This window comes from Arachis hypogaea, chromosome 2, assembly GCF_003086295.3.
Source record: "Arachis hypogaea cultivar Tifrunner chromosome 2, arahy.Tifrunner.gnm2.J5K5, whole genome shotgun sequence".
Taxonomy (NCBI): domain Eukaryota; kingdom Viridiplantae; phylum Streptophyta; class Magnoliopsida; order Fabales; family Fabaceae; genus Arachis; species Arachis hypogaea.
This window is the reverse complement of record NC_092037.1, coordinates 66,335,386-66,359,149: the sequence shown is the minus strand read 5'-3', so window position 1 is coordinate 66,359,149 and position 23,764 is coordinate 66,335,386. Positions and strand designations below refer to the sequence as shown.

At 38.1% G+C, this 23,764-nt stretch overlaps 1 non-coding gene across 1 annotated transcript; it reads right to left on the bottom strand.

The window, feature by feature from the left end:
* Positions 1-16,805: 16,805 nt before the first annotated feature.
* LOC112763020 (small nucleolar RNA R71) lies at positions 16,806-16,909 on the bottom strand. Its single transcript, XR_003182803.1, has one exon. It is a non-coding gene; the product is annotated as a small nucleolar RNA R71 (small nucleolar RNA).
* Between the last annotated feature and the right edge of the window lie 6,855 nt (positions 16,910-23,764).

Below are 23,764 nucleotides of genomic sequence, written 5' to 3'. Positions count from 1 at the left end.
TTTAGGGTTTATCTTATACTTAATTTAGAGGGTTTTATGACCTTTTACCCACATTTATCCAAGTAAATAGCATGGTTTCATGATTGTCTCCTAATTTGTGCTTAAGTGTGAAAACATGCTTTTTAGACCTTTAATGTGTCAATATTAATTCACCTTTGATTCCACTAGATGCCTTGATATGTTTGTTACTGAATTCAGATTGGAAAGGCTAGAAATGGATCAAAGGGATGAAAAGGAAAAGCATGCAAGTGGAGAACTCATGAAGAAACAAGGATTTGGGATGCTGAGATCAACGCGCATGTGCAGTAGACGCGCACGTGTGAATTGTGGAGTCGCATGGCGACGTGTACGCGTACATGACGTGTACGCGTGGATGAAAAATTGCCAAGCGACGCGTACGCGTACATGGCGTGTACGCGTCGATGCTCGCATGTAACTCACTTAAAGGCAAAACGCTGGGGGAGAATTCTGGGTTTCCCAGACCCAGATCCAACCCATTTCTGAGGCTATCTAAGGCAGAATTCCAGGGGAAGTCAACCCATTAGAATCACTTCACACATTAGTTTAGTTTAGTTTAGTTTTGGATGGAAAGTTAGTTTCTAAAGAGAGAAGCTCTCTCTTCTCTCTAGAATTAGGATTAGGTTTAGGTTAATTTCTTAGATCTAGATCTACTTCTTCTCTTGCTTTAATTTTCCTTTTTCCTTATGAATTCTCATGTAGATCTCCATTTCTCTTTGAATGCAAGGTGTTATTTCCATGTCTTTTTATGCTGCTTTGATTTTCTATTATGGATTTCTTGTCTTTGTAGTTAGATCTCTCTTTAATTCTTGCAATTCATGTTGTTTACCTTTATTACCTTTTATGTGTTTGTTGAAATGCCTCTTCTAGTTATGAGTTAGATTTTGTTCCTCTTGGCCTAGGTTGAATAATTAGTGACACTTGAGTTATCAAACTCTCTTGTTGATTGATAATTAGAAGTTGCTAATTGACTTGAATGCCACTAACGTTAGTCCTTTCTTTGGGAGTTGGCTAGGACTTGTGGAATCAAGTTACTTCATCCACTTGACTTTCCTCCATGGTTAGAGGTTAACTAAGAGGGAACAATGAACAATTCTCATCACAATTGATAAGGATAGCTTGGATAGGACTTCTAGTTCTCATACCTTGCCAAGAGCGTTCATAGTTATTAGTTTATTTCCTTTGCAATTTACAATTCTTGTCTCTTATTCCAAAAATCCCAAAACATACCTCTAACCAATAATAAGAACACTTTATTGTAATTCCTAGGGAGAACGATCCGAGGTTTGAATACTTCGGTTATTAATTTTAAGGGTTTGTACTTGTGACAAACAAATTTTTGTATGAAATAATTTTAGTTAGTTTAGAAACTATACTTGCAACGAGATTTCTTTAGTGAAATTCTAAACCACACAAAAATCCACTCCACTCATCATACACCTCCACCAATTTTGCTCCCGGACCTTCCCCCTCGTACCCACGCGCTTTTCCTCCTCCTTTGGCCACCATCGGCGTTTTTCTTTCACCTCTTCGCCACCATGTCCAACATCGTCATCCGTAAGATTCTCTTCGGAGCAACCACCAGGTTCCCTTGGGCAACGCTTCACGGCGATAAAGAGTTATACTCTGATTTTATGATTTTGTTACTTAGGGCTCAATTTTTCTGTGCCAATATTAGGTTTATCAATTTTTCTTTGCAGTTTCTATCTTCTCAGAATAATTTAGGGTTTTATTACAGAGACAGAGATGGTAAGCTTTCTGTGAAGGAACTCTAATCTGCTAATTCCATTAGATGAATATATGAATATTCTCTTACTATTATTGATTTTTTTATAAGTCTAATTTATAATTAATTTCCATTAGATGGACGGTTTTTAAGTTTCTTATTGTTACCATCCATCTTTTGTTCATAGTTTTGGCAAACACCACACAGAAGATTTCTTAGCCAACCATACATCTATCTTTCTTTCAACAAATATTGAAGAAAATTAAAGGTTAGAGGACCTATTCTCTTATATGAACGATTATTAAGAAAATTGGAAAAACAATCTAATAAATATGCATGCATCAAATTGATGCCAAATAAAGATGGTACAAAGCAAATACATCCACTAGAAAACATTGAAGAGGGAATTGAAAGTATGGGATAGCCCAAATTAAAGGTTTGAGAATTTGTTTTAATGTTGAAATCCCAATACTAGGTATAGATAGTGAAAAGTCATCACTGATGTCGCAACTAAAATTTGAGAAAAAGTTTGGTCAATCACCTGTTTTCACAGCTTCAACACTTGAAAGGAGCAAGTTCTACATCACTCTTGAAAGAAGCCATCCATGTGATTAGTTGTGGTTATGAAGATAAAACTGAGTGGGAAAAAAGAGGTATGATGCCACGCTTAAAAGAGCTGTGGTTCAATAAGTATTTCTATCTGTGCTAACTTCTGGTTATCTTTCAGGTCGGATGGATATATGGCTCTGTTACAGAGGATATTCTAACAAGTTTCAAGATGCATTATCATGGTTGGAGATCTGTGTACTGCATGCCGAAAAGGCCAGCTTTTTTAATTGCCTATTGCACCTTCCCGGCAGTCTGTCTCCTCACTGGGAAGTTCATAGTCTCTGAGGTATGATCAAAAGTATTATTATATTTTTTATAGGCTTCAAATTAAGTAAAAGTAGTATGTTGATGTTTTTGTGTGCATTGTGTAGTGCACTAACTAATGCTTCACTTTCTTATGAACAGATTATTAGCAACTATGCTAGTATCATTTTAATGTCCCTCTTCATCTCTATTGTTGCAACTGGCATTCTTGAAATGCAAGGGGAGGTATTGGAATACATGATTGGTGGAGGAATGAACAATTTTGGGTCATTGATGGTGCATTCTCTCTTCATCCTCTTCTCTCTCCCTCTAACACACTCTTTACTTTATCATTCATGCTTTTATTTAGCTTCATTATATTATTGCTTTTCTGTTTAAAGGATTATAACCATGGCTTTGGTCTGGCAATACAGAGAAAAATCCGATAATCAACCTTGGAAGGGCCTTTCTTGGGGTATGGTGAGTTTTCCTTCCTGAATTTCTTCCTTTTATTATTAATTAGCTCTTATTTTTGTGCATGTGTGTGTTTGTTCTGATTGATTGGTTCTAGGTACCTCTTCTTGGTGGAGCACTTTGTTCATGTACATGGCATTTCTTTTATCGCTCTAAATCCCTCGAGGTAACTTCATTATGCCAAATTATTATAATTTTAGGATTAATGAGTTGTGCACTTGGGATGACAGAACTTCACATGACAAGTTCCATATCAAAAATGTAATTGCTCTTTCATTCATTCATTCATTTCTATTCAAGTGCAAGATGTAAAACACGCAAAATTAGTAAATAATTAGCCACTAAATTAATTATTAATATAAAAAATTAGAAAATAAAATTTTATAGTTTAATAAGGTAGAATTAATTAAAACATGAATTTAGACATTAATTTTAAAGAATTTGGCCCAAGATTGGGTCGAACGGGCCGAACCGGACGAACCGGTCCTGTATTGGGCCTAAGGCCCAATCCAACATAATGAAACAAAGAGCTTCAGCTCTCTCTTTCCCACTTCATACACACACACGTGCTGGAAACTCCAAGAGAGAGACCAAACCCTCACCTATCTTCAATTTGAGATAACTTTTGATCCGAAGTTTCGATCGCCGCACCATTTGACGCCACGCATTCACCGCGATGAACTCTACAAGATCCATCTAACAATTTTATAGGTAAACCGAATTGGCTTTGTGAACTTGCTGGGTCTTGTCCCAATTTCACTTTGGTAAGATTGAATTGTGTACTTGGAAATGATTTGGTGATATTAGAGGCAAATTAGCAAATTTGAGGGCTTTAGCATGAATTTTGGGGCTGTGGATAATTGTTAATGGTGGACTCTTGAGGTGTTCTAGGATTAACGAGGAATCAGCCAAGGTATGGTTTTGGTTTCTCATATTTAATATGTAATGTCTCGTGAAAACATAGGTTAGATGACCATAGGATAGGTTGGAATGTATGTTTATACTAATGATAGTGGCCTTGATGAAAATTGATAAATTTTGATAATTTATTATGGATAATTGTGAATACGAATGTTGATAAGTTAAGAATTGATGTACGATGACAAATTATTTAAATTTGAAGGAAAAATTGGTATTTAAGTGATTAGTTATGATATGAGGATAGATAGGTGTATTGTTGAATGTTTGATGTTGGATTATTAAGAGGAGAAAGTGAATTGAATTGTGAAGGTTGATTGTTGAAGTTGAAGTGTGATGTTTATAATGATATATATAATGAGCTAAGTGTATGTTGATTGGGATGTGAAAGGTTGACCTGATTGAGAAAGTTGAGGTAAGGGTTTGATAGATTTTGGAGCTATGATAAGGTATGTTTTAGTGTTGATTATGAGCATAGAAAGTTAGTTTTGAATGATGCGTTAATGAAAAGAGGTTAGAGCATTTTTGTGAAAATATGATTTTTGACTAAACTTCGGCGAGTCTTAACTCGGCTTCCAGGCCCCTAAATTGTTTCAAACTTATTTCATATAAAATTTGGCTCTGTGGAGTTTACATCATTCGAAGAACAAATGAAAAATGTTTTAAAACAAGAAAGTTATTCGCGTCGGAAGTTTGGAGTGCAAAGCTAAAAATTCTGCAGCATTCAATACTTACTAATCTGCAGATCTTGTGTACGCGACCACTGCACGTGACGTGACCAACCTTTTTGGGTTGGGCATATCGCGTACGCGAGCAAGGAAAAGTTTACCCACGCGTACGCGTGACCTCTGAAATCGGCAAATTGAGTTTTGTGTTTTAAAACATAATTTTGAACCTCTAAACCTTTATTTTTACTCTTTTAGACCCTAAATATTAGTATTAAGGGTAGTGACAAGATTAAGCTCTAAAAAGGGAGGTTACTTGAAAGTGAAGAAAGGCTTGGAGTGATAAATTGATGATGATATATGATTAAGGATAGAGTTGAGAATGATAAGATTTGATTCGCAATGTGACTGTGTTGAGAGGAAAATGTTGATATTGGCAATGACCGAGTATAGCCGGAATGGTCGAGATAGCAAGGTCTGGGTGTGATCCTGCTTGCATGTTAACTTGAAAATCTTATCAGATGGCAAGTTGAGAACGGAGGATTCTCTCTCTTGTTTTGATGTGGATGTGGGGAAGGTGGAAAGACACTCTCCTTCGTATTGTTTCTCCCACATTCTTCTCTGGTTGCAAGGTGAAAATGCACACTCCTTCGATGTGGAAAGGCACTCTCCTTCGTATATCCTCCAGGAGAAGGTGGAAAGGCACGCACCTTCGATGTGGAAAGGTATTCTCCTTCGTTTATGATCCTCTTGGAGATGCGCAACCTCGAGACAAATGTATGGGTTAGCTACCAGATGTGTCAGATTCTAGCAATTTAATCGACATGTGAGCTCATGGCCAGTAGGACAGCCCAAAATGAGCCATGACTGGCGCTCAGGGAAATTATCCCCTAGCAAGCCTAACAGATTCGAATATAAGATAAACAAGAAGGTTACAAATGTTTTGAATAATTTACACTTTCTAGAATAAATAATTTCATGTTTTAAACAAAAATAAAATAAATAAATATGAATGAATACTGTCTGTGACATATGGAGCAGATGACATCTAAGAACTCAACAAGGAATAAATATCTATTGTAGATTATTACTCTCGAATAGAAAGGCTTACATAATCAAGTATTTATTCTTGAAAAATAATTTTAGAAAAACGGAGTGAGTTTTGCAACCCAATGACTAGACAGTACATCTATAAGTCACATGAGACCATATAAACATTATTAAAACAATAATTTTAGTTAGAAAAAATAATAATTTATATGAATAAGTGAATCAATAAGGGATTCTCATACAGAAATCAAATCAAAAGTCCACATTTGGGCGGCTTCACCTCTATGGGTAGCCTTTTCCTCTTGTGTGTCCTAAGAGAATAACGAATCTAACGTGTGGCCTATACGTTAGGCTAGCAACACCCCTGCTAGCTGGAGTCTGAGTTAGATGCATCTAAGTTAATGTCATAACTGCTGCTAACTACGATTTTCTAATACGAGCCTTCCAAGCCAATTCAAAACATATAATTTCAAATACGACAAATATTTGCTCTTTCAAATATATAAGGTATCGAATCAAATCAAATCCGATAATACTTTCTCATCGGAAATCATTTTCAATCATAAGAGATTTCAAATATATTTCACAATTTTTAAAGTAAGTGAGTACCAACAAATACTTCAATGCTTCAAAAATAGATATTCAAGTAAAATCAAACATTTTGGAATAATGCAAAACTTCATCAAAAGAATATATATAGTCTCATGTATAGTTCCGAAAGTATAAACTTCATAAAAATGAATTATTTAATTCTAATAAATTAATTATTCTAATCAATTTAAAATCGTTCAAAGCAAATATAGCTATAATTCAAAGATCATAATAGATATATGTCAAAATAATTATAGATGCACAATCAAACAACTATAAATGTAAAGCCTACTCACAATATGGTCCTAAGGGACCGAAGAGGCCAAACCCGGAGTGTGAAATTAAAAGGTAAGGAAAGTTGAAGTAGAATGGTACGAAAGAGTACAGAATTTAGACCAAGGCAATGACAAAAACTTCAATTCTCATGACAGCGACAATGACCACAACACCAGGCAGTAATTTCAAATTGAATACAGAGGCAAAGGCAAATAAAATTCTGGAAAATCCAAAACAGAACAAAGACAAAAATAAATCAAAACAAGAACAAGGTAGAAAAATGAAATGGTGGCAGAAATAAGGTGAAAATAGAACAGACAAGGGAAGAAGCTAGACCAGAATAGTGGCAAGGTAGTGTTGCCGGTGAGTTTGGAAGCTCTGACATGTTTTCAGGCGACGGTAGCGTAGTTCCTGGCGAATAGAGGCACGGCGACGAGTCTCCCACTCCTCCGGCGAGTTCATCCTCCCCTCTCTATTCCTATATGGTCATGTGGTACACGAAAATTACACTCACACTATGTAATTATGCACAACTAACTAGCAAGTACACTGGGTCGTCCAAGTAATACTTTACGTGAGTAAGGGTCGATCCCACGGAGATTGCCGGCTTGAAGCAAGCTATGGTTATCTTATTATTCTTAGTCAGGATATCAATATGGTTCTTTAGTTTCAATTGTAAAAAAGTGAAAGAGCATGAAATGAATATTTGTTACGTAGTAATGGAGAATGGGTTGGAGTTTTGGAGATGCTTTCCTACTGTCTTCTTCTTCATGCACGCAGGTATCCTTCCATGGCAAGCTGTATGTTGGTGGATCACCGTTGTCAATGGCTACCAGCCGTCCTCTCAGTGAAAAGGGGTCCATGTACATGGCTAATCATCTGTTGGTTCTCACTAATGTTGGAATAGGATCCATTGATCATTTTGCGTCTGTCACCATGCCCAGCATTCATGAGTTTGAAGTCATCCCTTCCCAAATCCTACTCGTAATACCACAGACAAGGTTTAGACTTTTCGGATCTTAGGAATGCTACCAATTGATTCTAGCTTATACCACGAAGACTCTGATCTCACGGATTTGAATGCTCTGTTGTCAGGAGAGGCAATCAAACTCGTGGGCCAGGAACCCAAGAGACATCCATTCAATCTAAGATAGAACAAAAGTGGTTGTCAGACACGCGTTCATAGGTTGAGAAGGGTGACGAGTGTCACGGATCATCACATTCATCATGTTGAGTAGAAAACAGAAATACTTGCATTAATTCATTGAGACGGTGCAGAGCTCCTCACCCTCAACCATGAGATTTAGAGACTCATGCCGTCAAAGATACAAGTTCAAATGTAAAATTTCATGAGGTACAAAATAAATCTCTAAAAGTAGTTTTATACTAAACTAGTAACCTAGGTTTACAGAAAATGAGTAAACTAAGATAGATAGTGCAGAAATCCACTTTTGGGGCCCACTTGGTGTGTGCTGGGGCTGAGCATTGAAGCTTTCACGTGCATAGGCTATTCTTTGGAGTTAAACGCCAGTTTGTAACCTATTTTTGGCGTTTAACTCTGGTTTGTAACTTGTTTCTGGCGTTTAACGCCAGAATAGGGCAGAAAGCTGGTGTTGAACGCCAGTTTTTGTCATCTAAACTTTGGCAAAGTATGGACTATTATATATTGCTGGAAAGCCCTGGATGTCTACTTTCCAACACAATTAATTGCGTGCCATTTGAACTCCTGTAGCTCTAAAAACTTTATTTTGAGTGCAGGGAGGTCAGAATCCAACAACATCAGCAGTCCTTCTTCAGCCTCTGAATAAGATTTTTGCTCGGGTCCCTCAATTTCAGCTAGAAAATATCTGAAATCACAGAAAAATACACAAACTCATAGTAAATTCTAAAAATGTGAATTTTTCTTAAAAACTAATAAAAATATACTAAAAACTAACAAAATCATACTAAAAACTATCTAAAAACAATGCCAAAAAGCGTATAAATTATCCGCTCATCACAACACCAAACTTAAATTGTTGCTTGTCCCCAAGTAACTGAAAATCAAATAGGATAAAAAGAAGAGAATATACAATGAATCTCATAATATCAATGAAACTTAGTCCCAATTAGATGAGCGGGACTAGTAGCTTTTTGCTTCTGAACAGTTTTGGCATCTCACTTTATCCTTTGAAATTCAGAATGATTGGCATCTATAGGAACTCAGAATTTTAGATACTGTTATGATTCTCCTAGTTAAGTATGTTGATTCTTGAACACAGCTACTTTATGTGTCTTAGCCGTGGCCCTAAGCACTTTGTTTTCCAGTATTACCACCAGATACATAAATGCCACAGACACATAACTGGGTGAACCTTTTTAGATTGTGACTCAGCTTTGCTAAAGTCCCCAGTTAGAGGTGTCCAGAGCTCTTAAGCACACTCTTTTTGCTTTGGATCACGACTTTAACCACTCAGTCTCAAGCTTTTCACTTGGACCTGCATGCCACAAGCACATGGTTAGGGACAGCTTGGTTTAGCCGCTTAGGCTTGGATTTTATTTTCTTGGGCCTTCCTATCCATTAATGCTCAAAGCCTTGGATCCTTTTGACCCTTGCCTTTTGGTTTAAAGGGCTATTGCCTTTTCCTGCTTGCTTTTTCTTTTTTTTTTCACTGCTTTTTCTTGCTTCAAGAATCAATTTCATGATTTTTCAGATTATCAATAATATTTCTCTTTGTTCATCATTCTTTCAAGAGCCAACAATTTTAACATTCATAAATTTCACTATAAAAAATATGCACTATTCAAGCATTCATTCAGAAACAAAGATTATTGCCACCACATCAAAATAATTAAACTAATTTCAAGATAAAATTTGAAATCCAAGTACTTCTTGTTCTTTTGTAATTAAGCACATTTTTCATTTAAAAGATGTGAAGGATTCATGGAATTATTCATAGCTTTAAGACATAGACATTAGACACTAATGATCATGTAGTGAAGACACAAAATATAGCCAAACATAAAGCTCAAAACCAAAAACAGAAAAATAAATAGACAAGGAGATTAAGGAATGAGTCCACCTTAGTGAGGGTGGCGTCTTCCTCTTGAAGAACCAATGGTGCTTTTGAGCTCCTCTATGTCTCTTCCTTGCCTTTGTTGCTCCATCCTTAGTAATTTTGGTGCTCCTATCCTTAGTTGCTCCCAATAGTTGTGTGGAGGAAAATGTATCCCTTGAGGCATCTCAGGGATTTCTTGATGAGGGAATTTCTCATGCTCTTGTTGAGGTCCATGAGTGGGCTCTCTTGTTTGCTCTATCCTTTTCTTAGTGATGCGCTTGTCCTCTTTAATGAGAATGCCTTCCTCTATGACAATTCCAGCTGAATTGCATAGAGATCACCTTTTTCTTGGCCACAACTTCATAGAAGTAGTCTTGATGGACCTTTGAGATGAATCTTTCCATCTCTCATGACTCAGAGGTGGAAGCTTTTGCCTTCCCTTTCCTTTTTCTAGAGGTTTCTCCAGCCTTAGGTGCCATAAATGGTTATGAAAAAACAAAAAGCAATGCTTTTACCACACCAAACTTAAAAGGTTTGCTCGTCCCCAAGCAAAAGAAAAAAGAAAGAAGGGGAAGAACAAGAGAATGGAGGAGATGGAGGGAGAGAGAATGAGTTGAGATTGGTGGGGATCCTGAGGGGTCAAGGACTTCTCATCCCTGCTCTATTTAGGTGTGCAAAAATGCCCTTAATGTGCAATCCTAGCATTTAACGCCAGACTGTTGCTTGTTTCTGGCATTAAACGCTAGCTTTTATTCTTTTCCTGGCGTTAAACGCTAGGCTGCAACCTGTTTCTGGCGTTTAACGCCAGATTGTAGCCTGTTTCTGGCATTTAACGCCCAGAATGGTGCCAGACTGGGCATTAAACGCCCATTCTGCTATCCTTACTGGCGTTTAAATGCCAGTAAGTTTCTCCTCCAGAGTGTGCTATTTTTAATGCTATTTTTTATTTTTCTTTGATTTTTGCAGTTGTTTTTATGACTCCACATGATCATCAACCTAAAGAAAACATAAAATAACAATGGAAAATAAAATGAGAAAGTGATTAACATAGATAAATAAGATTGGGTTACCTCCCAATAAGCGCTTCTTTACTGTCTTTAGCTGTACTTTTACTGAGTTTTAATCTAGCTCAGTTTTGAGCATTCTTGCTCAAAATTGCTTTCAAGATAATGTTTGACTCTCTGTCCATTAACAATGAACTTTTTGTCAGAATCAGTATCCTGAAGCTCTACATATCCATATGGTGACACGCCTGTAATCACATATGGTCCTCTCCACCGGGATTTTAGTTTCCCAAGGAATAGCCTGAGCCTAGAGTTAAATAAAAAACCTTTTGTCCTGGCTCAAAGACTCTGGATGACAGGTTCTTATCATGCCATCTCGGTACTTTCTCCTTGTAAATTTTGGCATTTTCAAAAGAATTGAGTCTGAATTCCTCTAGCTCATTCAGCTGGAGCAATCTTTTCTCTCCAGCTAATTTGGCATCAAGGTTTAGGAATCTGGTTGCCCAGTATGCTTTATGCTCCAGTTCCACGGGCAGATGACAGACCTTCCCATACACAAGCTGGTATGGAGAGGTTCCTATAGGAGTCTTGAATGCTGTTCTGTATGCCCATAGAGCATCATCCAAGCTCTTTGCCCAATCCTTTCTACGGGCAATTACAGTCCGTTCTAGGATTCTTTTTAGTTCTCTATTAGAGACTTCAGCTTGCCCATTGGTCTGTAGATGATATGGAGTTGCCACCTTGTGGCTAATTTAATATCGGACCATGGCAGTATAAAGCTGTTTATTGCAGAAATGAGTGCCTCCATCACTGATCAGTGCTCTAGGGACACCAAATCTACTAAAGATATGTTTCTGGAGGAACTTCAGTACTGTCTTAGTATCGTTAGTGGGTGTTGCAATTGCCTCCACCCATTTAGATACATAGTCTACTGCCAGCAGAATGTAAGTGTTTGAGTATGATGGTGGGAAAGGACCCATGAAGTCAATACCCCATACATCAAACAACTCAATCTCTAAGATCCCTTGTTGAGGCATGGCGTAACCATGAGGCAGATTACCAGCTCGCTGGCAACTGTCACAGTTATGTATAAACTCTCGAGAGTCTCTATAGATTGTAGGCTAGTAGAAGCCACATTGGATAACTTTGGTGGATGTTCGCTCACCTCCGAAATGTCCTCCATATTGTGATCCATGGCAATGCCATAGGATCTTCTGTGCCTCTTCTCTAGGCATGCACTTACGGATTAATCTATCTGCGCATCTCTTGAAGAGATATGGTTCATCCCATAAGTAGTACTTCACATCAGAAAGCAATTTTTTCTTTTGCTTTCTACTGAACTCCTTGGGAATGAATCTTACAGCTTTATAGTTTGCGATGTCTGCAAACCATGGCACCTTCTGAATGGTAAAGAGTTGCTCATCTGGAAAGGTTTCAAAGATCTCAGTGAGGGGTAGAGACATCCCTTCTACTGGTTCTATCTGGGACAGGTGATCTGCTACTTGATTCTCTGTCCCTTTTCTGTCTCTTATTTCTATATCAAACTCTTGCAGAAGCAACACCCATCTTATGAGCCTAGGTTTTGAATCCTGCTTTGTAAGTAGATATTTAAGAGCAGTATGGTCAGTGTACACAATCACTTTTGATCCTACCAAATAGGATCTGAACTTGTCAATAGCATAAACCACTGCAAGCAATTATTTTTCTGTGGTTGTGTAATTTTTCTGCGCATCATTTAGAATACGGCTAGCGTAGTAAATGATGTGCAGAAGCTTGTCATGCCTCTGTCCTAATACTACACCAATAGCATGGTCACTGGCATCACACATTAGTTCAAATGGTAATGTCCAGTCCGGTGCAGAAACGACAGGCGCTGTGACCAGCTTAGCCTTCAGATTCTCAAAGGCCTGCAAACATTCTATGTCAAAGACAAATGGTGTATCAGCAGCTAGCAGGTTACTCAGAGGTTTTGTGATTTTTGAAAAATCCTTTATAAACCTCCTGTAGAATCCTACATGTCCCAAAAAACTTCTGATTGCCTTAACATTGGTGGGTGGTGGTAATTTTTCGATTATCTCCACCTTAGCTTGATCCACCTCTATGCCTTTGTTCGAAATTTTTTGCCCAAGGACAATTCCTTCAGTCACCATAAAGTGACATTTTCTCACAGTTTAAAACCATATTGGTCTCTTGGCACCTTTTCAGAACAAGTGCTAGATGGTCAAGACAGGAGCTCAACGAATCTCCAAATACTGAGAAGTCGTCCATGAAGACTTCCAGAAATTTTCCACCATATCAGAGAAAATAAAGAGCATGCATCTCTAAAAGGTTGCTGGTGCATTACTGATGAGCGGATAATTTATACGCTTTTTGGCATTGTTTTTAGGTAGCTTTTAGTAAGTTCAAGCTACTTTTAGGGATGTTTTCATTAGTTTTTATATTAAATTCACATTTCTGGACTTTACTATGAGTTTGTGTGTTTTTCTGCGATTTTAGGTAATTTTTGGCTGAAATTGAGGGACTTGAGCAAAACTCTGAAAAAGGCTGACAAAAGGACTGCTGATGCTGTTGGAATCTGACCTCCCTGCACTCAAAATGGATTTTCTGGAGCTACAAAAATCCAATTGGCGCGCTCTCAATGGCGTTGGAAAGTAGACATCTAGAGCTTTCCAGGAATATATAATGGTTCATACTTTATTCGGAAATTGACGACATAACTTGGCATTGAACGCCAAGTACATGCTGCTGTCTAGAGTTAAACGCCAGAAACACGTCATGGTCCAGAGTTGAACGCCCAAAACACGCTATAACTTGGAGTTCAACTCCAAGAAAAGCCTCAGCTCGTGGATAGATCAAGCTCAGCCCAAGCATACACCAAGTGGGCCCCAGAAGTGGATTTATGCATCAATTACTTACTCATGTAAACCCTAGTAGCTAGTCTAGTATAAATAGGATAAGTTACTATTGTATTAGACATCTTTTGACAGTTTAATCTTTCGACTTTTTAGTCTTTGATCATTCAGTCTTTTGATCATTCAGGGGGCTGGCCATTCGGCCATGCCTGAACCTTTCACTTATGTATTTTCAACAGTGGAGTTTCTGCACACCATAGATTAAGGGTGTGGAGCTCTGCTGTACCTCAAGTTTCAATACAATTACTATTACTTTCTATTCAATTCTCTTTTATTCTTATTCCAAGATATACGTTGCACAACACTTTGATGAATGTGATGATCCGTGACAATCATCATCATTCTCACCTATGAACATTGCGTGACTGACAACCACTTCCGTTCTACTCTAGGCCGGGCGCATATCTCTTAGATTCCCCAACAGAATCTTCGTGGTATAAGCTAGATAGATGGCGGCATTCATGGGGATACGGAAAGTCTAACCTTGTCTGTGGTATTCCGAGTAGGATCCCGGGAATCCGGAAAGTCTAACCTTGTCCGTGGTATTCCGAGTAGGATTCCGGTATTGAATGACTGTGACGGCTTCAAACTCGCGATTGCCGGGCGTGATGACAAACGCAAAAGGATCAATGGATCCTATTCCAACATGATCGAGAACCGACAGCTGATTAGCCGTGCTGTGACAGAGCATTTGGACCATTTTCACTGAGAGGATGGGATGTAGCCATTGCCAAGGGTGATGCCTCCAGACGATTAGCCGTGCAGTGACAGCGCATAGGACCATTTTCCCGAGAGGATTAAAAGTAGCCAATGATGATGGTGATGTCCTACATACAGCTTGCCATGGAAAGGAGTAAGAAGGATTGGATGAAAGCAATAGAAAAGTAGAGATTCGAGAGGATTCTAGCATCTCCACACGCCTATCTGAAATTCCCACTATTGATCTACATAAGTATTTCTACCCTTTTTTATTTTATTTATCTTTTAATTATCTAATCCAATTACATTTGACCCTATGAATCCACTTAACTAAGATTTACAAGGTGACCATAGCTTGCTTCATACCAACAATCTCTGTGGGATCGACCCTTACTCACGTAAGGTATTACTTGGATGACCCAGTACACTTGCTGGTTAAGTTGAACGGGGTTGTGAGCTTCTCTAACAGTGCCTGGAACTCTTTTATCACAATTTCGTCCACCAAGTTTTTGGCGCCGTTGCCGGGAATTGTTCGAGTATGGACAACTGACGGTTCATCTTGTTGCTCAGATTAGGTAATTTTCTTTTCAAAAATCTTTTTCAAAATTTTTCTTTTCTTTTTCGTTTTTCTAAAGAATATTTTCGAAAAAAATTAATAAAAATTCAAAAAAAAATTAATAAAATCATAAAAACTAAAAATATTTTGTGTTTCTTGTTTGAGTCTTGAGTCAATTTTTAAGTTTGGTGTCAATTGCATGTTTTAAAATTTTTTTGCATTTTTCGAAAATTCATGCATTCATGGTGTTCTTCATGATCTTCAAGTTGTTCTTGGTAAGTCTTCTTGTTTGATCTTGATGTTTTCTTGTTTTGTGTTGTTTGTTGTTTTCCATATGCATTTTTCGTTTGTTAGAGTCCATGCATTAAAGATTTCTAAGTTTGGTGTCTTGCATGTTTTCTTTGCATCAAATTTTTTTTTCAAAATTATGTTCTTGATGTTCATCATGATCTTCAAAGTGTTCTTGGTGTTCATCTTGACATTCATAGTGTTCTTGCATGCATTATGTGTTTGATCCAAAATTTTCATATTTTGGGTCATTTTTATGTTTTTCTCTCTCATCTTTAAAATTTCAAAAAAAAAATATCTTTTCCTTTTTTCTCTCCAAATTTTCGAAATTTTGGGTTGACTTGGTCAAAAATTTTTAAAATTAGTTATTTCTTACAAGTCAAGTCAAAATTTCAATTTTAAAAATCTTATCTTTTTAAAATCTTTTTCAAAAATCATATCTTTTTCATTTTTATTATTTTCAAAAAATTCCAAAAATCTTTTTCAAAATATTTTCAAAATCTTTTTCTTATCTTTATATCATATTTTCGAAAATTCACTAACAATTAATGTGATTGATTAAAAAATTTGAAGTTTGTTACTTTCTTGTTAAGAAAGGTTCAATCTTTAAGTTATAGAATCTTATCTTCTAGTTTCTTGTTAGTAATTAATTTTAAATTTAAAAATTAAATCTTTTTCAAACATATCTTATCATATCTTTTTCAAAATTTTATCTTTTTCAAAAATTTGATTTTAAAATATCTTATCTAACTTCTTATCTTCTTGTCTTTTCAAATTTGATTTTAATATCTTTTTCAATTAACTCTTTGACTTTGTGTTTGTTTCTTATCTTTTTCAAAACCACTTAACTACTTTTCCCTCTCTAATTTTCGAAAATATCTCATACCTTTTTCAAAAATTCTTTTTTGTTTTAAATTTTAATTTTAATCTTATTTTATCTCTAATTTTCGAAAATTACTAACACCTTTTTCAAAATTATTTTCGAAATTCTCTATCTCTTTTCTTATTCTATTTAATTATTTATTTACTAACACTTCTCTTCACCTCTCTTCATCTAAAAATCCGAACTCAATCTATCCCTTGTGTTTGGATTCTTCACTTTTCTTTCTTCTATCCCCTTCTTTTTCTACTAATATAAAGGAATCTCTATACTGTGACATAGAGGATTCCTCTTTCTTTTCTTGTTTTCTTCTCTTTCATATGAGCAGGAACAAGGACAAAAGCACTCTTGTTGAAGCTGATCCTGAACCTGAAAGGACTTTAAAAAGGAAACTAAGAGAAGCCAAATTACAACAGTCCAGAAGTAACCTTTCAGAAATTTTCGAACAAGAGAAGGAGATGGCAGCCGAACCCAATAATGATAATGCAAGAAGGATGCTTGGTGACTTTACCAAACCAACGTCAAAATTTTGACGGAAGAAGCATCTCCATTCCTGCCATTGGAGCCAATAATTTTGAGCTTAAGCCTCAACTAGTTGCTTTAATCCAACAAAACTGCAAGTTTTATGGACTTCCATCTGAAGATCCTTATCAGTTTTTAACTGAGTTCTTGCAGATCTGTGAGACTGTAAAGACGAATGGAGTTGATCCTGAAGTCTACAGACTCATGCTTTTCCCTTTTGCTGTAAGAGACAGAGCTAGAATATGGTTGGATTCACAACCTAAGGATAGCCTGGACTCTTGGGATAAGCTGGTCACGGCCTTCTTGGATAAATTCTTTCCTCCTCAAAAGCTGAGCAAGCTTAGAGTGGATGTTCAGACCTTCAAACAAAAAGATGGTGAATCCCTCTATGAAGCTTGGGAAAGATACAAGCAGCTGACCAAAAGATGTCCATCTGACATGTTTTCAGTATGGACCATATTAGATATATTCTATTATGGCCTATCTGAATTTTCGAAAATGTCATTGGACCATTTTGCAGGTGGATCTATTCACCTAAAGAAAATGCCTGAAGAGGCTCAAGAACTCATTGACATGGTTGCAAATAACCAATTCATGTACACTTCTGAGAGGAATTCCGTGAATAATGGCACGCCTCAGAGGAAGGGAGTTCTTGAAATTGATGCTCTGAATGCCATATTGGCTCAGAACAAAGTGTTGACTCAGCAAGTCAACATGATCTCTCAAAGTCTGAATGGATGGCAAAATGCATCCAACAGTACTAAAGAGGCAGCTTCTGAAGAAGCTTATGATCCTGAGAATCCTGCAATGGCAGAGGTTAATTACATGGGTGAACCTTATGGAAACACCTATAGCTCATCATGGATAAATCATCAAAATTTCTCATGGAAGGATCAACAAAAGCCTCAACAAGTCTTTAACAATGGTGGACGCAATAGGCTGAGCAATAGCAAGCCTTATCCATCATCTTCTCAGCAACAGACAGAGAATTCTGAACAAAACACTTCTAATTTAGCCAATCTAGTCTCTGATCTATCAAAGGCCACTTTTAGTTTCATGAGTGAAACAAGATCCTCCATCAGAAATCTGGAGGCACAAGTGGGCCAGCTGAGTAAGAAAGTCATTGAAACTCCTCCCAGTATTCTCCCAAGTAATACAGAAGAGAATCCAAAAGGAGAGTGCAAGGCCATTGATATAATCAATATGGCCGAATGCACAAGGGAGGAGGAGGACGAAAATCCTAGTGAGGAAGACCTCCTGGGACGTCCTTCAAGCAAGAAGGAGTTTCCTATTAAGGATCCAAAGGAATCTGAGGCTCAAATAGAGACCATAGAGATTCCATTAAATCTCCTTCTACCATTCATGAGCTCTGAAGACTATTCTTCCTCTGAAGAGGATGAAGATGTGACTGGAGAGCAAGTTGCTCAATATTTAGGAGCTATCATGAAGCTGAATGCCAAGTTGTTTGGTAATGAGACTTGGGAAAGTGAACCTCCCTTGCTCATTAGTGAACTGGATATCTGGATTCAGCAAATTTTACCTCAAAAGAAACAAGATCCTGGAAAATTCTTAATACCTTGTACCATAGGCACATTGACCTTTGAAAAAGCTCTATGTGATCTGGGGTTAGGGATAAATCTTATGCCACTCTCTGTAATGGAGAAGCTGGGGATCATTGAGGTACAACCTGCCTTGTTCTCATTACAATTGGCAGACAAGTCATTGAGACAAGCTTATGGAATAGTGGAGGACGTGTTAGTAAAAGTTGAAGGCCTTTACATCCCTACTGATTTCATAATCTTAGACACTAGGAAGGAAGAGGATGAATGCATCATCCTTGGAAGACCTTTCCTAGCCACAGCAGGAGCTGTGATAGATGTCAACAGAGGTGAAATAGTCCTTCAATTGAATGGGGACTACCTTGTGTTTAAGGCACATGGCCATCCCTCTGTGACAAAAGAGAGTAAGCATGAAAAGCTTCTCTCAGTTCAGAGTCAAGAAGCGCCCCCACAGTCAAACTCTAAGTTTGGTGTTGTGAGGCCACAACCAAACTCTAAGTTTGGTGTTAAGACCCCATATCCAAACTCTAAGTTTGGTGTTGGGACTATACAACATTGACCTGATCACCTGTGAGCCTCCATGAGAGCCCACTGTCAAGCTAATGACATTAAAAGAGCGCTTGTTGGGAGGCAACCCAATTTTATTTATCTAATTTTTATTTTATTATTATTTTGTGTTTTATTAGGTACATGATCATGTGGAGTCACGAAAAAATATAAAAATTAAAAACAGGATCAAAAACAGCAGAATAAAAAATTCACACCCTGGAGGAAGCACAGACTGGCGTTCAACGCCAGTAAGGAGCATCTGGCTGGCGTTCAACACCAGAACAGAGCATGAAACTGGCGCTGAACGCCAGAAACAAGCAACATTCTGGCGCTGAACGCCAGGAATGTGCCTAGAGGAAAAGCTGGCGCTGAACGCCAGTAACAAGCATGAAACTGGCGTTCAACGCCAGAAACATGTTACATGTGGGCGTTGAACGCCCAGAATGTGCACCACTCGGCGTTTAAACGCCAGAATGGTGTGCAAAGGCATTTTACATGCCTATTTGGTGCATGGATGGAATTTCTTGACACCTCAGGATCTGTGGACCCCACAGGATCACCTCAGGATCTGTGGACCCCACAGGATCCCCACCTACTATATTCCCACCTTACCTCCTAATCCTATTTTACTCTTCCCCATGTCACACTTCCCAAAAACCCTTCACCAATCACCTCAATCTCTCTTCCCAATCACCTATTCACCACTCACATCCATCCACTTTTCCCCATAAACCCCACCTACCTTCAAATTCAAAAACATTTTTCCACCCAATCCCACCCTAAATGGCCGAACCTACCCTCTCCCCTCTCCCTATATATACCCTTCCATTCTACTTCATTTTCACACAACACTACCCCCTCTACTATACCTTTGCCGAATTCATCTCCCCTCACTCTCCTCCAATTTCTTCTTCTTCTTCTTCTTCTTCTTCTTCTCTTCTTTCTTCTTTTGCTCGAGGGCGAGCAATATTTTAAGTTTGGTGTGGTCAAAGCACAATCGTTTTTGTTTTCCACTACCATCAATGGCACCTAAGGCCGGAGAATCCTCTAGAAAAGGAAAAGGGAAGACAAAAGCTTCCACCTCCGAGTCATGGGAGATGGAAAGATTCATCTCCAAGATCCATCAATACCACTTCTATGATGTTGTGGCAAAGAAGAAGGTGATCCCTGAGGTCCCTTTCAAGCTCAAGAAAAATGAGTACCCAGAGATCCGACATGAAATCCGAAGAAGAGGTTGGGAAGTCCTAACCAACCCTATGCAACAAGTCGGAATCTTAATGGTTCAAGAGTTCTATGCCAATGCATGGATCACTAGGAACCATGATCAAAGTATGATCCCGATTCCAAAGAATTATCTCACAATGGTTCGGGGGAAATACTTAGATTTTAGCCCGGAAAATGTGAGGTTGGCATTCCACTTGCCCATGATGCAAGAAGATGAACGCCCCTACACTAGAAGGGTCAACTTTAATCAAAGGTCGGACCAAGTCCTTATAGACATATGTGTGGAAGGAGCTCAATGGAAGAGAGACTCCAAAGGTAAGCCAGTTCAACTAAGAACACTGGACCTCAAGCCTGTGGCTAGAGGATGGTTGGAGTTCATTCAACGCTCCATCATTCCCACTAGCAACCGATCTGAAGTTACTGTGGATCGGGGCATCATGATTCATAGCATCATGATTAGAGAGGAAGTAGAAGTTCATGAGGTCATCTCCAATGAAATCTACAAAATAGCCGACAGGCCCTCCACCATGGCAAGGCTAGCTTTTCCTCACCTTATTTGCCATCTATGTTACTCAGCTGGAGTTATCATAGAAGGAGACATCCCCATTGAAGAGGATAAGCCCATCACCAAGAAGAGGATGGAGCAAGCAAGAGAAACCCTTCACGGTTCTCAAGAGATGCATGAGAAAGCTCATCATCAAGAAATCCCTGAGATGCTTCAAGGGATGCACTTTCCTCCCAACAACTATTGGGAACAACTCAACACTTCCTTAGAAGATTTGAGCCACAATGTTGAACAATTAAGGGTGGAACATCATGAGCACTCCATCATTCTCCATGAAATAAGAGAAGATCAAATAACAATGAGAGAGGAGCAACAAAGGCAAGGAAGGGACATAGAAGAGCTTAAGGACATTGTTGGTCCTTCAAGAAGAAGACGCCACTAAGGTGGATTCATTCCTTGTTCTTATTTCTTTCTGCTTTTCGGTTTTTATGTCGTGTTTATCTATGTTTTGTGTCTCTACTTCATGATCATTAGTAGCTAGTAACTATGTCTTAAGGCTGTGAATAAATTCCATTAATCCTTCACCTCTCTTAAATGAAAAATGTTTTAATTCAAAAGAACAAGAAGTACATGAAATTCGAATTTATCCTTGAATTTAATTTAATTATATTGATGTGGTGACAATACTTTTTGTTCTCTGAATGAATGATTGAACAGTGCATATGTCTTTTGATATTGTTGTTTATGAATGTTAAAACTGTTGGCTCTTGAAAGAATGATGAACAAAGAGAAATGTTATTGATAATCTAAAAAATCATAAAATTGATTCCTGAAGCAAGAAAAAGCAGTGAAAAAGCAAAAGCTTGTGAAAAAAAAAAGTGGCAAAAAAATAGAAAGAAAAAGAAAAAGCAAGCAGAAAAAGCCAATGGCCCTTAAAATCAAAAGGCAAGGGTAAAAAAGATCCAAGGCTTTGAGCATCAATGGATAGGAGGGCCCAAGGAAATTAAATCCAGGCCTAAGCGGCTAAATCAAGCTGTCCCTAACCATGTGCTTGTGTCATGAAGGTCCAAGTGAAAAGCTTGAGACTGAGTGGTTAAAGTCGTGATCCAAAGCAAAAAGAGTGTGCTTAAGATCTCTGGACACCTCTAACTGGGGACTCTAGCAAAGCTGAGTCACAATCTGAAAAAGTTCACCCAGTCATGTGTCTGTGGCATTTATGTATCCGGTGGTAATACTGGAAAACAAAGTGCTTAGGGCCACGGCCAAGACTCATAAGTAGCTGTGTTCAAGAATCAACATACTTAACTAGGAAAGTCAATAACACTATCCGAAATTCTAAGTTCCTAGAGAAGCCAATCATTCTAAGTGAGATGTCAAAACTGTTCAGAAGCAAAAAGCTACAAGTCCCGCTCATCTAATTATAATTAATATTCATTGATATTTTGGACTTTATAGTATATTCTCTTCTTTTTATCCTAATTGATTTTCAGTTGCTTGGGGACAAGCAATAATTTAAGTTTGGTGTTGTGATGAGCGGATAATTTATACGCTTTTTGGCATTGTTTTTAGGTAGTTTTTAGTAAGTTCAAGCTACTTTTAGGGATATTTTCATTAGTTTTTATGTTAAATTTACATTTCTGGACTTTACTATGAGTTTGTGTGTTTTTCTGTGATTTCAGGTAATTTCTGGCTGAAATTGAGGGACTTGAGCAAAACTCTGAAAAAGGCTGACAAAAGGACTGCTGATGCTGTTGGAATCTGACCTCCCTGCACTCAAAATGGATTTTCTGGAGCTACAAAACTCCAATTAGCGCGCTCTTAACGGCGTTAGAAAGTAGACATCCAGAGCTTTCCAGGAATATATAATATTCCATACTTTATTCGGAAATTGATGACGTAACTTGGCGTTGAACGCCAAGTACATGCTGCTGTCTGGAGTTAAACGCCAGAAACACGTCATGGTCCGGAGTTGAACGCCCAAAACACGCTATAACTTGGAGTTCAACTCCAAGAAAAGCCTCAGCTCGTGGATAGATCAAGCTCAGTCCAAGCATACACCAAGTGGGCCCCGGAAGTGGATTTATGCATCAATTACTTACTCATGTAAACCCTAGTAGCTAGTCTAGTATAAATAGGATAAGTTACTATTGTATTAGACATCTTTTTACAGTTTAATCTTTTGACTTTATAGTCTTTGATCATTCGGTCTTTTGATCATTTAGGGGGCTGGCCATTCGGCCATGCCTGAACCTTTCACTTATGTATTTTCAACAGTGGAGTTTCTGCACACCATAGATTAAGGGTGTGGAGCTCTGCTATACCTCAAGTTTCAATACAATTACTATTACTTTCTATTCAATTCTCTTTTATTCTTATTCCAAGATATATGTTGCACAACACTTTGATGAATGTGATGATCCATGACACTCATCATCATTCTCACCTATGAACGTGCGTGACTGACAACCACTTCCGTTCTACTCTAGGCCGGGCACATATCTCTTAGATTCCCCAACAGAATCTTCGTGGTATAAGCTAGATAGATGGCGGCATTCATGGGGATCCGGAAAGTCTAACCTTGTATGTGGTATTCCGAGTAGGATCCCGGGAATCCGGAAAGTCTAACCTTGTCCGTGGTATTCCGAGTAGGATTCTGGTATTGAATGACTGTGACGAGCTTCAAACTCGCGATTGCTGGGCGTGATGACAAACGCAAAAGGATCAATGGATCCTATTCCAACATGATCGAGAACCGACAGCTGATTAGCCGTGCTGTGATAGAGCATTTGGACCATTTTCACTGAGAGGATGGGATGTAGCCATTGCCAAGGTGATGCCTCCAGACGATTAGTCGTGCAGTGACAGCGCATAGGACCATTTTCCCGAGAGGATTAAAAGTAGCTAATGATGATGGTGATGCCCTACATACAGCTTGCCATGGAAAGGAGTAAGAAGGATTGGATGAAAGCAATAGGAAAGTAGAGATTTGAGAGGATTCTAGCATCTCCACACGCCTATCTGAAATTTCCACTATTGATCTACATAAGTATTTCTACCCTTTTTTATTTTATTTATCTTTTAATTATCTAATCCAATTACATTTGACCCTATGAGTCCACTTAACTGAGATTTACAAGGTGACCATAGCTTGCTTCATACCAAAAATCTCTGTGGGATCGACCCTTACTCACGTAAGGTATTACTTGGATAACCCAGTACACTTGCTGGTTAAGTTGAACGGAGTTGTGAGCTTCTCTAACGGTGCCTGGAACTCTTTTATCACAATTTCGTCCACCAATTACACAGACCAAATGGTATCTTTCTGTAGGCAAATACTCCAGATGGACATGTGAATGCTGTTTTCTCTTAATCTTGGGAATCTACTGCAATCTGGTTGTAGCCTGAGTAGCCATCCATAAAGTAGTAATAGTCATGACCTGCTAGCCTTTCTAGCATTT